A 13,174-nucleotide genomic window follows, 5' to 3' on the forward strand; every position below is an offset into this window, starting at 1 on the left:
AAATGGCTAATGTTGCAGCTGCGGTCTGGCTTCTGGTCCTTGATCGTGGTTCATGATCAGTATGGGTTTGGGTCTGCTTTCTGGGTGTAGACTAAGACATCTACAGGAAACCCAATGGCTCCCTAGGACACACCATCTACCAGAAGAAAACACACACAAACCGCTATTTGCACGCACTCTCACACCACCCAGCACAGATCAACTCCGTAGCCAAGACACTCATCTCCAGAACAAAACGCTTAGCTGACGAACAACACCTAAAAACCGAACTACATACTCTCACTAACGTACTAACATCCAATGGATTCCAGAGAAATAAGATTACCAAACTAATCCAAAAAGAACCCCCCACTAAAATCCAAGACAGAGAACAAGAAAACGGCACAGCCCTCCTCCCATATATAAAAGGCACCACAGACAGAATCAGCAAGATCCTCCACAAACACAACATCAAGACAGCATTCTGCACAAACCAAAAAATATCCACCATCCTAAGAAACCCCAAAGACAAAATTGAGTTAGAAAATCAAGGAGTATATGAAATCCCATGCACCGCCTGCCCCACCACATACATTGGACAAATCAACAGAAGAATAAGTGCACGCATTGAAGAACACAAGAACTCAGTCAAAAAAGAGGAACCAACTTCTTCCCTGGTCCAACACCTTAAAGCCACAGGACACGATATTGACTTTAAAAAGACTAGAACTATCGCCAAAACTGAACACTTTAACAACAGAATAATCAGAGAAGCCATCGAGATAGAAAAACGGCCACACAGCATGAACAAACGAGATGATACCTCCCGCCTACCAGCCATTTGGAAACCCGCCCTTATTGACAAACGAGTCCCTAACATGAGGAATGACACCAGACCCACACTCACGAGGTCCACACAGGATGTCACCACCGCACATCCACCCAGAAAGCAGACCCAAACCCATACTGATCATGAAGCATGACCTAGGACCGGAAGCCAGACCACAGCTGCAACATTAGCCATTTCAAACCCCTCCAATCCATACATGCAGCAGACTGACACCCACTATGAAGATGTAGCACGACCACGACCACGAAGCCAAACAACAGCAATGCAGCTCACCAGCTCAAATCCCCCTGCAACTCAGACTAATCTGAGCACAACCAAGCCCCCACCCAAACAGGACACACCCCCAGCCAATCAAAGTACAAAAAAAACCCCATCCAATCAGTCCAAACCCCCACTAGCAGTTAAAAAGGAAGAAACAGCTGCAATCACACATTGCTCCCAGAAGCACGAAGCTGAAGCCTGAAGATGACGAATGAGACTTCGTCGAAACGTCGCCAAGACACTTCCAATTTTACGCGGGAGAAAACCCGAATAACCAAAGACCTACACACACACACACACACACACATACACACACACACACATATGTAATATCTATCATGTAAGTGCAAGGGGAACCTTTAACTTTTTATAGCCTTATTTTATAACTTTGCAAAATAGACAGAAAATCTTCCTCCAGAGAGTCTGCAGCTCCTAACCTTATGATGATCCAAAAGTATTTGAAAACCTGGCTTTACTCCCAGTCCTGGGTGTAAGGTGGCTTTTGAATCCCTGTCAGTTTTTCCTTGGCATATTCTGTTTGTTGCTTTCAGACATTCATGATCTTTTCCTCTTGTTTTATTGCTCTTAGTTTTTAAAGTGTAAGCTGCCCAACAGCAGCAGCAGAAAATAAACTGAAACCAACTCCACTTAACACGCAGTGGTCCCAAAAGAAGATCATACTGTCAAGCCACCATCTGCTATGACATAGACAAGAATGTTATCATCTCTATTAGAATATCAAGTGTAGCAAATCCTCTACTCCATGCAGAGAGACACTGGAGCCAGTTAAGCCTGCAAGTAGCTCTTCACCCTACCTAGAAAAATAAGGGATCAAATCTACAGCTTTCTATCATGTTTCCCTGAAAATGAGACCCAACCAGAAAATAAGCCCTAGCATGATTTTTAGGATGCTTGTAATATAAGCCCTACCCCAAAAATAAGCCCCAGTTAAGATTGTCAGCCAGACGGACGCATTTTAGTACTGTATTTCTCCCAAAATAAGCCCTAACTGGAAAATAAGCCCTAATGCATCTTTTGAAGCAAAAATTAACATAATACCTGGTCTTATTTTCAGGGAAACACAGTACATTAAGAACATATTATCTACTTTGCTCTATAGCTGTTTTATAAAGGATTAGAAAAACATAGGAAATCGTCTTATACAAAATTCTGCCACCGAGTAGCCAAGCTTCTTGCAAAAAACCTCCTTGCAAAAGCAGACAAACTGGTTTGAACTGGGCCTCTGGTGGCTCAGCAGACTACGTCTGTCTGCTATTAACACAGCTGCTTGCAATTACTGCAAGTTCAAGTCCCACCAGGCCCAAGGTTGACTCAGCCTTCCATCCTTTATAAGGTAGGTAAAATGAGGACCCAGATTGTTGGGGGCAATAACTTTGTATATAATATACAAATGGATGAAGACTATTGCTTGACATAGTGTAAGCCGCCCTGAGTCTTTGGAGAAGGGCGGGATATAAATTCAAATAAAAAAAAATAAAAAAGATGAGAACTGAATTTATTAAATGGGAAATACAAGGGTTACTGCTTTGTGATAAAGCAATTTTTAAACAAAATTGAAAATAGAATGGATGAAAAAAATATTGCTGAAACATTTCATTTAACATCTATTTGCCATATACATACAAGCATAAGATGTAACAATTTTTCTGACCTAGACTTCCTGATACAGTAAAAGCACACAATGAGTCCCAAAAACCCTCTTTTTATTTCAATGGCTGTGAATTTTATTCATTCACAGCCTGTTCATTCTCAATTTGTTCATTCACAGGTGAGTCCCAAATAGTTGTAACGAATCCGACAGAAGTCTGCCACAGTCCTTTGGGATAAGGCTGATAAGCACCCACCTTTATCTCCCTTGACATGCTATCAAGACCTAACTGGTAATTAACTTTGCAAGGCCACATGGAACGCAGAGTCAAAACGGAGCTGCAAAATTGAAACCAGCCAGCATGAACAACGTTGCTTCCTGCAAAAGCCCACGTGCCTTTGCTCCTCCTTTATGTCTTAATGGGAGGGGCCAATCATCTCCAAGCCCTCCTCCCGAGCCGTCCCTTTTGTTTTAACTGTTCTTGCCTTCTGGCAGCTCTGGGAACAGGCTCCCCTGTTCCTCTGCCTCGCTGATGTCCAATTCTGGAGGCTCCGGAATCTGCACATAACTCCCAGATGGCCCTGGTCCCATCTCTGCCTGTGATGCAGAGCCCTTGTCCAACCCTTCCCCGACTCCAGGACTGGCCCACGTTCCTCCCCAGCCTCCTTACTGTCCGACTGCTGCCAGCTCCACAGGCCACCGGCAGACCACAACACAATTCAAATTTCAGATCTGGAAAAATATAACATTAGATATGCATAAACAAGAAATGTTTACATATACAGTATAAGTAATGGATTACATATAGTCCAATAAAAAGATTGTGCAAGATTTGAGTAGCTTCAAATTTTAAACTGTAACATCATGCCACTTGTTTAGCATGGAGTACAAAGGGGACTGTATCCCTTTAACACTTGGCCACCTTTACATAGGGGCAGAACCTCCAGGCAGTCTGCACAAAATATCTCTAGATTGGTTCAAATCAAAATAAACAATTTATAACGGATCATGCAATAATAATAGCAATAGCACTTAGATTTATATACTGCTTCATGGTGCTTTTACAGCCCTCTTTAAGCAGTTTACAGAGTCAGCATATTGTCCCCAACAATCTGGGCCTCATTTTACCTGTCTTGGAAGGATGGAAGGCTAAGTCAACCTTGAGCCTGGTGACATTCAGTCTGCCAAACTGATGGCAGCCAGTGATCAGCAGAAGTAGCCTGCAGTACTGCACTCTTAACCACTGTGCCACCACTGCATATAATGCCTGGGATAAATAAGGAAAATAAATATGTCCAGCATTTCTCCCCCCTTGCTTTATTATTAAAGGTTTATTTTATGCAGAAGAAAGCATAAATACATTTGCTCAGTGAAGAGATAATAATTTGATTAGATTGCAAAATTTATTATTAATAAAAAAAGATAAAATATTTCAGGCTCCTACTTTATAATGATTTAATCTATGCTTCAATATTTTCAAATAAGTTCAGAATTAAAAGAATTGGAGAAATAAGGAGGGGAATTTAACATATGTGACTGAGTTTAAAATTATATGTAACTCAAGCATCTTCTGGGTCTTATTTAGAAATTGCTGAAGAAGTATGATTCAGAAACTGGACAAGTCAAAGATCATATGATTATTGGATGCAGAATTTAGATGCAGTAATAGTCATGCAACAACGGGAATTTTAGTAGAAGAATATTAAATTCACACTGAATATTATACTTAAAGAGAAAATTGATATAAGTTGTATGATTCTATACAGCCAAAACATAATGTTTTAGCAATAACATGGTTGCACTTATCTGCAGCAAGAAAACTTCTCAAATTGCATAACAAGGAAATACTGTTGCTACATTAATTTCATGGCTGATCCTGGATTGGGGTGCTGGATGGGATTTGAAACCCAAAGCATCTGGATGAAGAATATCAGGTTGCCTACTCTGAATTAACCTACCTCTTTTTATATCTGAGCAGCAGTGATGAAATCTAGCCAGATCTATCCGGCTCGCGTGATCTGGTACGGCCAGTGGTGGTAGGCTCCGCCCACCTGCCCAACATCATCACGTCCCATTTTTTACCCTCTGTGCATGTGCAGAAGGCTCTGTGCATGTGTGGAGGAGGCGCGTGCACTCAAATTTGCGATCCGGTAGCGAAGGTAAGTGCATTTCACCCCTGCTGAGCAGATGTACTGCTTTTCAAAATAGATACACGTTAATGAAAAGAAAAGAACATTAGCTACACTGTTAGTTAAATGTTACTTGCCACATGGTAAGGAAAGATATACAAGCTAAAACTAAGCAATAAAAGTTACTCATTTCACTTATCTAGTGTTGTAACTTTCAGCTAGTTATGCATTCTCATGCCAGTGCTTCAAAGTTATGTGTACAGTCATATTGCACTGTTGGTAATATTAGTAGGCGACCATGTATATTTTGAGAATTTGGCAAATGGCAATATGCATGCATTTTGTATACAGAGGAGGCTTATGTTTGAGCTTCACTATGAATTTTGGGGTTGCTAAAACAGAGAGCAATCATTTTAAAAAGGGAGGATGGGGCAGAAGTATAGCATTCATTTTAATGCACTATCTTGAATAAGTATGAGTAATCCTACAGTCATATCCTGTACAATGTTTTGATAGAACTGAAGATAACACACTCTCTGGGAATGGGCAGGACTACACCCTTGTACACAGAACGTTAACAAAGCAAAATTGTTTGCATTTCCTGAAACGGAGAGTTGACTCATGACAGAGAAAACGTATCAAATTAAAATTTGAATGCATAAACAGCATACAGCAGAACCAACCCTGTATTCAGAATTAGGGGTTTTTCCCAGACTTCTAGTTCAGTAGTAACTGTGATTTCTTTTCATATACAGCTGTTGTTTCACATACCTGGGGAAATACGGATGACTGTGGCTTCCTCCTTTGTTTTGTTTTGCACAAAGGGAAGGATAAAGCAGCAGCCAGTAAAAAAATCTCAGCACATCTCAATTTATTACTGAAGATTGTATCACTTAAACTTGCATCTCTCTCTGTGTCTGTCTGTCTGTCTGCCTCTCCCTCCCTCCCTCTCTCCTGGAGTTTTTTCAGAGGGGGACTCATCCAACTGCTTATTTTAAGTTGCTTGGTCAGTAGCACCATGTTTTTAAGTAACATCTTAATCCTGTTTCCAGGATGGAGAGCTTTCCTCTTAAAAATCTCTTCCTTGTTAGGAAATACATGCAACTTATTTTTAAAAAATTGGTGCCATCTAATCTCAGCCAAAGCTGCCCCTGTAACAACATTGCTAAAAAGGCATTAAAAGTTGTTAACCTAATCTTGCGTAGCTTCTTCTCTGGTAATATTATACTATTAACTGGAGCATACAAAACATTTGCTAGACCAATTCTTGATTAAAGCTCATCTTCTGGAACCCACACTGCATATCGGACATTAATACAATTGAGAAAGTCCAGAGATACTTCACGAGAAGAGTGCTCCATTCCTCTACCCGCAACAGAATACCTTATGCCCCAGACCTCAAATTTTGGGCTTAGAAATTTAGAACTACACCGACTTCAGTCTGACTTAAGCGTAGCTCATAAAATTATCGGCTACAATGTCCTTCTTGTCAATGACTTCTTCAGCTTCAGTCACAACAATACACCAGCACACAATAGATACAAACTTAAAGTGAACCACTCCAAACTCGATTGCAGAAAATATGATTTCAGCAACAGAGCGGTCAATGCCTGGAATGCACTACCTGACTCTGTGGTTTCACCTCCAAAATTTTAACCTAAGACTGTCTACTGTTGACCTCACCCCATTCCTAAGAGCTCTGTAAGCGGTGTGCATAAGAGCACCAGCATGCCTACCATTCCTGTCCTAATATTCCTTTTTACTCTTACTTTTTTCATGTATTCAAATTATGTTTATATTTTTACCTGTTATCTTATATATGCTTGACAAATAAAATAAATAAATAAATAAATAAATAAATAAAATTATGTATACCAGAAAAAAGGATTAATTCCATCCACAGAAAAAGAGTTATCATTGTAATATTTAATATATTAATACATATGTCATCATGTAGACAAACAATTTAAATACTTTACTTCTCATTATAATTAACTGCTATCTTCTTTCTGCTGTGCAAATGCTTTTCACTTATGGGTAACTTTAGGGCCTTCAGTCACCTCCTTTTATGTCTTTCAACTGATTTTGACTAGGCTGCCATCCAAATAGAGAACATGTGATCCAGGGGTGAAATCCAGCAGGTTCTCACAGGTTCTGGAGAACCGGTAGTGGAAATCTTGAGTAGTTCAGAGAACCAGCAAATGCCACCTCTGGCTGGCCTCAGAATGGGGTGGGAATGGAGATTTTGCAATATTCTTCCCCTGCCACGCCCACCAAGCCACGCCCACAGAACCAGTAGGGAAAAATTTTGGATTTCACCCCTGATGTGATCATGTGCACTGGCATGATAATTCCATTTCTTCCACGTACCAATGTGTTTGCAGCTATTTCTATTGAGAGGCATATTTTCCTGTCATTTCTAACTTGATGAGCTCCCTCTTCTGTATTTCAGCGGATACCATTTCATAAAGGTTTGCTTGCTTTCCAACCAGTTTAAGATCCCCTTCATTGCATCCTTTTTATTTTCTCCAGCAATGCAAGTGCTCTTCAACAAGTACATCTTACATATTCTTGTCAGATGAAGCAGCCTTGAGTGCATTGCTTCTTCAATGATATAACCTTCTAGACAGTTTCTAGCTGAACTGTCCAGCATCACCTGTGGGAAGAATTCTGTAAATTGTAGTTCTTCGACATCTGGAGCATGACCAGGTTGCCATTTGGGGGAAGGGTATTCTTCTTCTTTTTTTTTTTTGCATTTATATTGATATGAGCTGAATTTGGATCTGGGTCAAACGTTTTTTCTTCATCCAGTGTATGCTGCCAATCCTTTAGAATCAAATTATAATAAATATTTACAAGCTAAGGGTAGGTACATATTATGGAGATCAAGTTGAATTTAGCCTAAAGTGACTTAACTGAAATACTGGAAATCTGATATATAAGCAGCTAAAGTAGCATCAAAATGATATTGTGGAAATTATATCACATAATTACATCATGGCCTATTAGCCCAGAAGTTTATCACCACTGGATTGACACTCACTGTGAAAGACTGCACCAGTATTTTCATTCTAGTTCCTTCTAGAACAGGGGTGTCAAACTTGCATTGTCACAGCATCGTCACGTGACGTATTGTGACTTTTTCCCCCTTTGCGAAACCAGGTGTGGGTGTGGCTGGCACGTGACACATCCGGCCCCTGGGCCATGAATTTGATAGCCCTGTTCTAGAAGAATAGGAATATAATAGCCACAGCATAATTTGCTGAGAAAATTCTTCAGGCAGCTGAGAAGATGCCAGCAAGTCTCTTTGTTTTTGGTTTTTTAAAAATATGTCTGGCGATCCCATGTTAACACCTACTGCACTTCTAATATAGAACGAATTAGGATTACTCACACATCTTGGATGGTAACATTTGTTCATACCTTGAGGTCCTATGATACTAGGGCAAATACTGAAAGATCTGTTGAATAAACAGTATGTGGCTAACCTAAATAAATCTGGTTTATACAAGATTTTTCAAGTTCCTTTCCTAGCCCTAGGGTTTTCTTGTGTTCTTAAGTCCAAGGGAGACCTTAAGGGAGCCCCAGGGCTGTGAAGTAGACTAATTGTTGTTCAACCTCACCAACTTGAATTTATTTGGACTTCAACTCCCAGGATTTGCCAGATACCACGCTGGCTGCAGAATTCTGAGAGTTGAAGACTACACAACTTCAAGTTGCTGGGATTGTCTGTCTGTCTGTCTGTCTGTCTACAAGTACAAGGAAACAAGTAACAGTATAAACAGACATGGACACATGGAAAAGATTAGCACAAAAAAGGATATAAATAGGCAAAACATAGCCATAAACACATAGAATGATTACATATAATTGAGAACAGTAGGACTGGGACAGTAGGCATGCTGGTGCGCTTATGCAGGCCCCCTTAGGGATTAAGAAGCAATGTGCTAGCTAGACTATGAAATTGAAAAAAAACAGAAAGAATCCAATGGCACCATTCGTGTCCTGATGCTGTATTCCTGCAGATACTGATGCTACATGTGTGGGTCCATGAAGTCCCCAAGAATTGAGCTCAGCTTAAAGGAACTTCAACCTTTGCTTTGTGTTCTGACTGAGAATATTAGAAGCTGTCATTCTCAAAGGGTGACATTTTGTACCCAATACTAACCATCACCATCTCCTCCTTAAAACTCACCTGGAAACATCTGTTGAGCTCCCGGAAAGACAGAGCTGAATCTTTAAGTGAAAAACGGAGGGAAAATTAAGAACACAAACGGCGACTCGGAAATAGAATAGAATAGAATAGAAAAGAATAGAATAGAATTGTATTGGCCAAGTGTGATTGGACACACAAGGAATTTGTCTTGGTGCATATGCTCTCAGTGTACATAAAAGAAAAGATACCTTCATCAAGGTACAACATTTACAACACAATTGATGGTCAATATATCAATATAAATCATAAGGATTGCCAGCAACAAGTTATAGTCATACAGTCATAAGTGGAAAGAGATTGGTGATGGGAACTATGAAATGATTAATAGTAGTGCAGATTCAGTAAATAGTCTGACAGTGTTGAGGGAATTATTTGTTTAGCAGAGTGATGGCCTTCGGGAAAAAACTGTTCTTGTGTCTAGTTGTTCTGGTGTGCAGTGCTCTATAGCGTCGAAACAGGGACTGTTTCGTTTATGTTCAGGATGTGAGGGATCTGCAAATATTTTCACAGCCCTCTTCTTGATTCGTGCAGTATACAGGTCCTCAATGGAAGGCAGATTGGTAGCAATTATTTTTTCTGCATTCTAATTATCCTCTGAAGTCTGTGTTTTTCTTGTAAAGAAATGCCCTTCTTTACAGATTCATCAGAGTAACGGATTAATTTATGCGGGTTCTTTTTAATAGAAGAGAAATACTTTAGACCAGGGGTCTCCAATCTCGGCAACTTTAAGCCTGATGGACTTCAACTTGAGTTGAAATCCACCAAGCTTAAAGTTAGATGGGAGGTTCCAGTTGGCTTGACAGTGTATTATCAAGGAAGGAGATATCGTATTGACACAGTGCTTAAGGCCAAAGATTTTCTTTCTACAGTGCTGAAATTTGAAATAGAAATAATAGAAAAGAATTCAAGAGACTCAAATGGGTGTGGAAGCTGAGGTGATTCCAGTGATGTTACCATCAGAGGAACAACCACAAGAACAAAGACTGACGAGGGGAGCCCTTAAGCGTAAAGAAAAGGAGCAACAAACTCAAAGTAAAGTTCAGGATTCTGCTACAGAAGCGGTGGGAGGAGCACGGCCGAAGATACGGGAGGACGATCTTCAGTTGATTGCTCAAAGGCTTCAGCAGCCCAGTAATGGCAAATAAAATCTTGACTTGGAATGTCAATGGTTTGAACTCAGCTCAGAAGAGAAGAAAAATATTTCATTATTTGAAACAATTTAAAAATGATGTTATTTGCTTACAAGAAACGCATATTAAATTATCAGATCAAAAGTACCTAATAAACTCAAAGTTAGGTAAACATTTTGTTGCTTCAGCTTTGGAGAAAAAACATGGCATAGTGGTTTATTTGAGAAAAGATATACCAGCCAAGTTAATAGAGGCAGATATTCACGGAAGATATATTGCTATTGAACTTACAATAGAAACAAAAAGGACTCTCTTGCTTGGTATATATGCACCCAATCAGCAACAAGAAAAATTTATAGAATGTTATATGATAAGTTGAATCTATGGGATTATAAATCGTGCATTATATTGGGAGATTGGAATGGAGTAATAGATACACGAAAGGACAAGAGAATTTCTTCCAAGAAGATACCTGCACATGCAAAGCTGCCTAAATCCTTTTTTGATATGATAGAAGATTTTGAGTTAAGAGATGTATGGAGACTGCGGAATTTGGAGGAAAGAGACTATACTTTTTTCTCTGATAGGCATCAATCCTTCTCACGTATTGATTTTATTTTAATTTCTAATGATTTGCTTTTTAGGGTGAAGAAAACTAAGATATTTCCAAGATGTTTGTCTGATCATAGTCCTGTTTGGATGGAATTGCAATATGGAAAAGAGGGTAGAAGAACTTGGAGATTAAATGAAAATTTGTTTAGATATCAGGATAATGTAAATCAATGTAAAAAGCAGATGAAAGAATTTTTTGATTATAATTTGAATAATGAAACATCGATAGAAATGGTTTGGGACTGCAGTAAAGCTTTTATGAGAGGTGTATTAATATATCTTAATAATAGACAGAGAAATAAGCAACAAAGACAGCGTAGGTATTTAGAAGAGGAAATTTATAAGAAACAACAATTATTAATACATAATCCACATGATCAAAAACTTAAAGATGCAATAAAGTTACTACAGAATCAATTTAATATGATAATGGCTGATCAGGTGGCAACAAATATACAATATGCCAAACATAATACTTTTGTAATGCAAATAGACCTGGTAGGTGGTTAGCATACACTTTAAGGAAAAGACAAAAACAACGTACTATAGAAAAAATAGAATATAAAGGTAAAGAGAGATATCAACAGGATAAAATTAAAAAAGCTTTTTTAGAATATTATACAAATTTATATCTTAAAGATAATATATTGAATAGGGATATTGATAATTATTTGAAGGAATATAAGGTTAAAAATTTAACTTTAGAACAAACGGATGAACTGAATCGGCCTATAACCTCGGAAGAAATTATTTTGGTAATTAAACAATTAAAAAAGGGGAAAACTCCTGGTACGGATGGGCTCACAGTTAGTTATTATAGGAATTTACAGGATGAGATGTTAGGTCCACTTAAGGAATTATTTAATCAGATACAACTAGGAGAATTCCCCTCATGGAGAACCTCTTTTATTTCATTGATACCAAAGAGGAACAGGATTGTTCTAAACCTGGGAATTATAGGCCAATCTCACTTTTAAATAATGATTATAAGATTTTTGTTAAAATAATAGCTAATAGATTAATGTTGATTCTGCAGCGAAGAATTCATAATGATCAATCTGGATTTATAAAAGGGAGACAGATGAGGAATAATGTTAGGCAGATTGTTAATTTACTGGAGTACTTAGAAAAGAAAAATTTTATTCCAGCAGCATTTATTTTCTCGATGCAGAGAAAGCTTTTGATCGATTGCATTGGGATTTTTAAATTTAAATTAATAGAAAAGATGCAATTTGGAGATGGTTTTTTAAGAATAATTAGGGCAATTTATGGAGAGCAAACAGCACAGATTATAATCAATGGTAGCTTAACAGAACCTTTTAAGATTGCGAAAGGAACAAGACAGGGATGTCCTTTATCACCATTATTGTTTATTTTAACTCTAGAACCATTATTGGATAAAATACGAGAAGTAAAGGAGATAGAGGGAATTAGAGTTAGACAGTATGAATATAAGTTAAGAGCTTTTGCAGATGATTTGGTGATTACTTTAACAAACCCTATAAATTCTAGTAAATCTTTGTTGGAAATAATTGATCAATATGGGAATGTCTCAGGGTTTAAGGTAAATCAGAAAAAGACAAAAGTGATAATAAAAAATATGGCCAGACAACAGAAAGAAAAACTAGAGGAAGTAACAGGATTTGAAATTGTAAAGAAGGTTAAGTACTTAGGGGTTTATATTACGTCATCAAATGTGAAATTGTATAAGAATAACTATGAGGTTTTATGGCAAAAAGTTCAGAAGGAGTTGATTGTTTGGAAAAAATTGCAATTATCTTTGCTGGGGAGAATTGCTGCTATTAAAATGAATGTTTTACCTAGATTTTTATTCCTCTTTCAGATGATACCAATAATTAAGAAAGATAAGAATCTTGAGGAATGGCAGAAGGGAATTAACAAATTTATATGGGAAGGTAAAAAAGCTAGGGTTAAAATGAAAATAATTCAAGATTCTCGGAAGGGGAGGTTTAAAATGCCTAATTTTTAAATTATATTATGAAGCAGCTGCTCTCTGCAATAAGTGATTGGTTTAATTTAACAGAGGACAGAATTTTGAATATAGAAGGTTATGATTTGCTATATGGATGGCATGCATATTTAATTTATGACAAAAAGTGGATAAGGCCTTTAAAATCATGTGCTAAGAAATGCCCTTCTGCGTGTTTGGAAAAATACTCTTATAAACTAAATTATAAGGTTCCTATATGGGCAAGTCCTAGACATACAGTAGAAAATATAAACATAGAACAGAATCAGGAAATGATTACATATAAAGATCTTTTGTATACTGAAAGAGGTAATTTGCAGTTAAAATCTCTGCAAGTATTAAGAGAGGAAGGGAAAAATTATACTTGGTTTCAATATGAGCAACTACGTGCTAGATGG

Source organism: Ahaetulla prasina, chromosome 1 (assembly GCF_028640845.1).
Source record: "Ahaetulla prasina isolate Xishuangbanna chromosome 1, ASM2864084v1, whole genome shotgun sequence".
NCBI classification, from domain to species: Eukaryota; Metazoa; Chordata; class Lepidosauria; order Squamata; family Colubridae; genus Ahaetulla; species Ahaetulla prasina.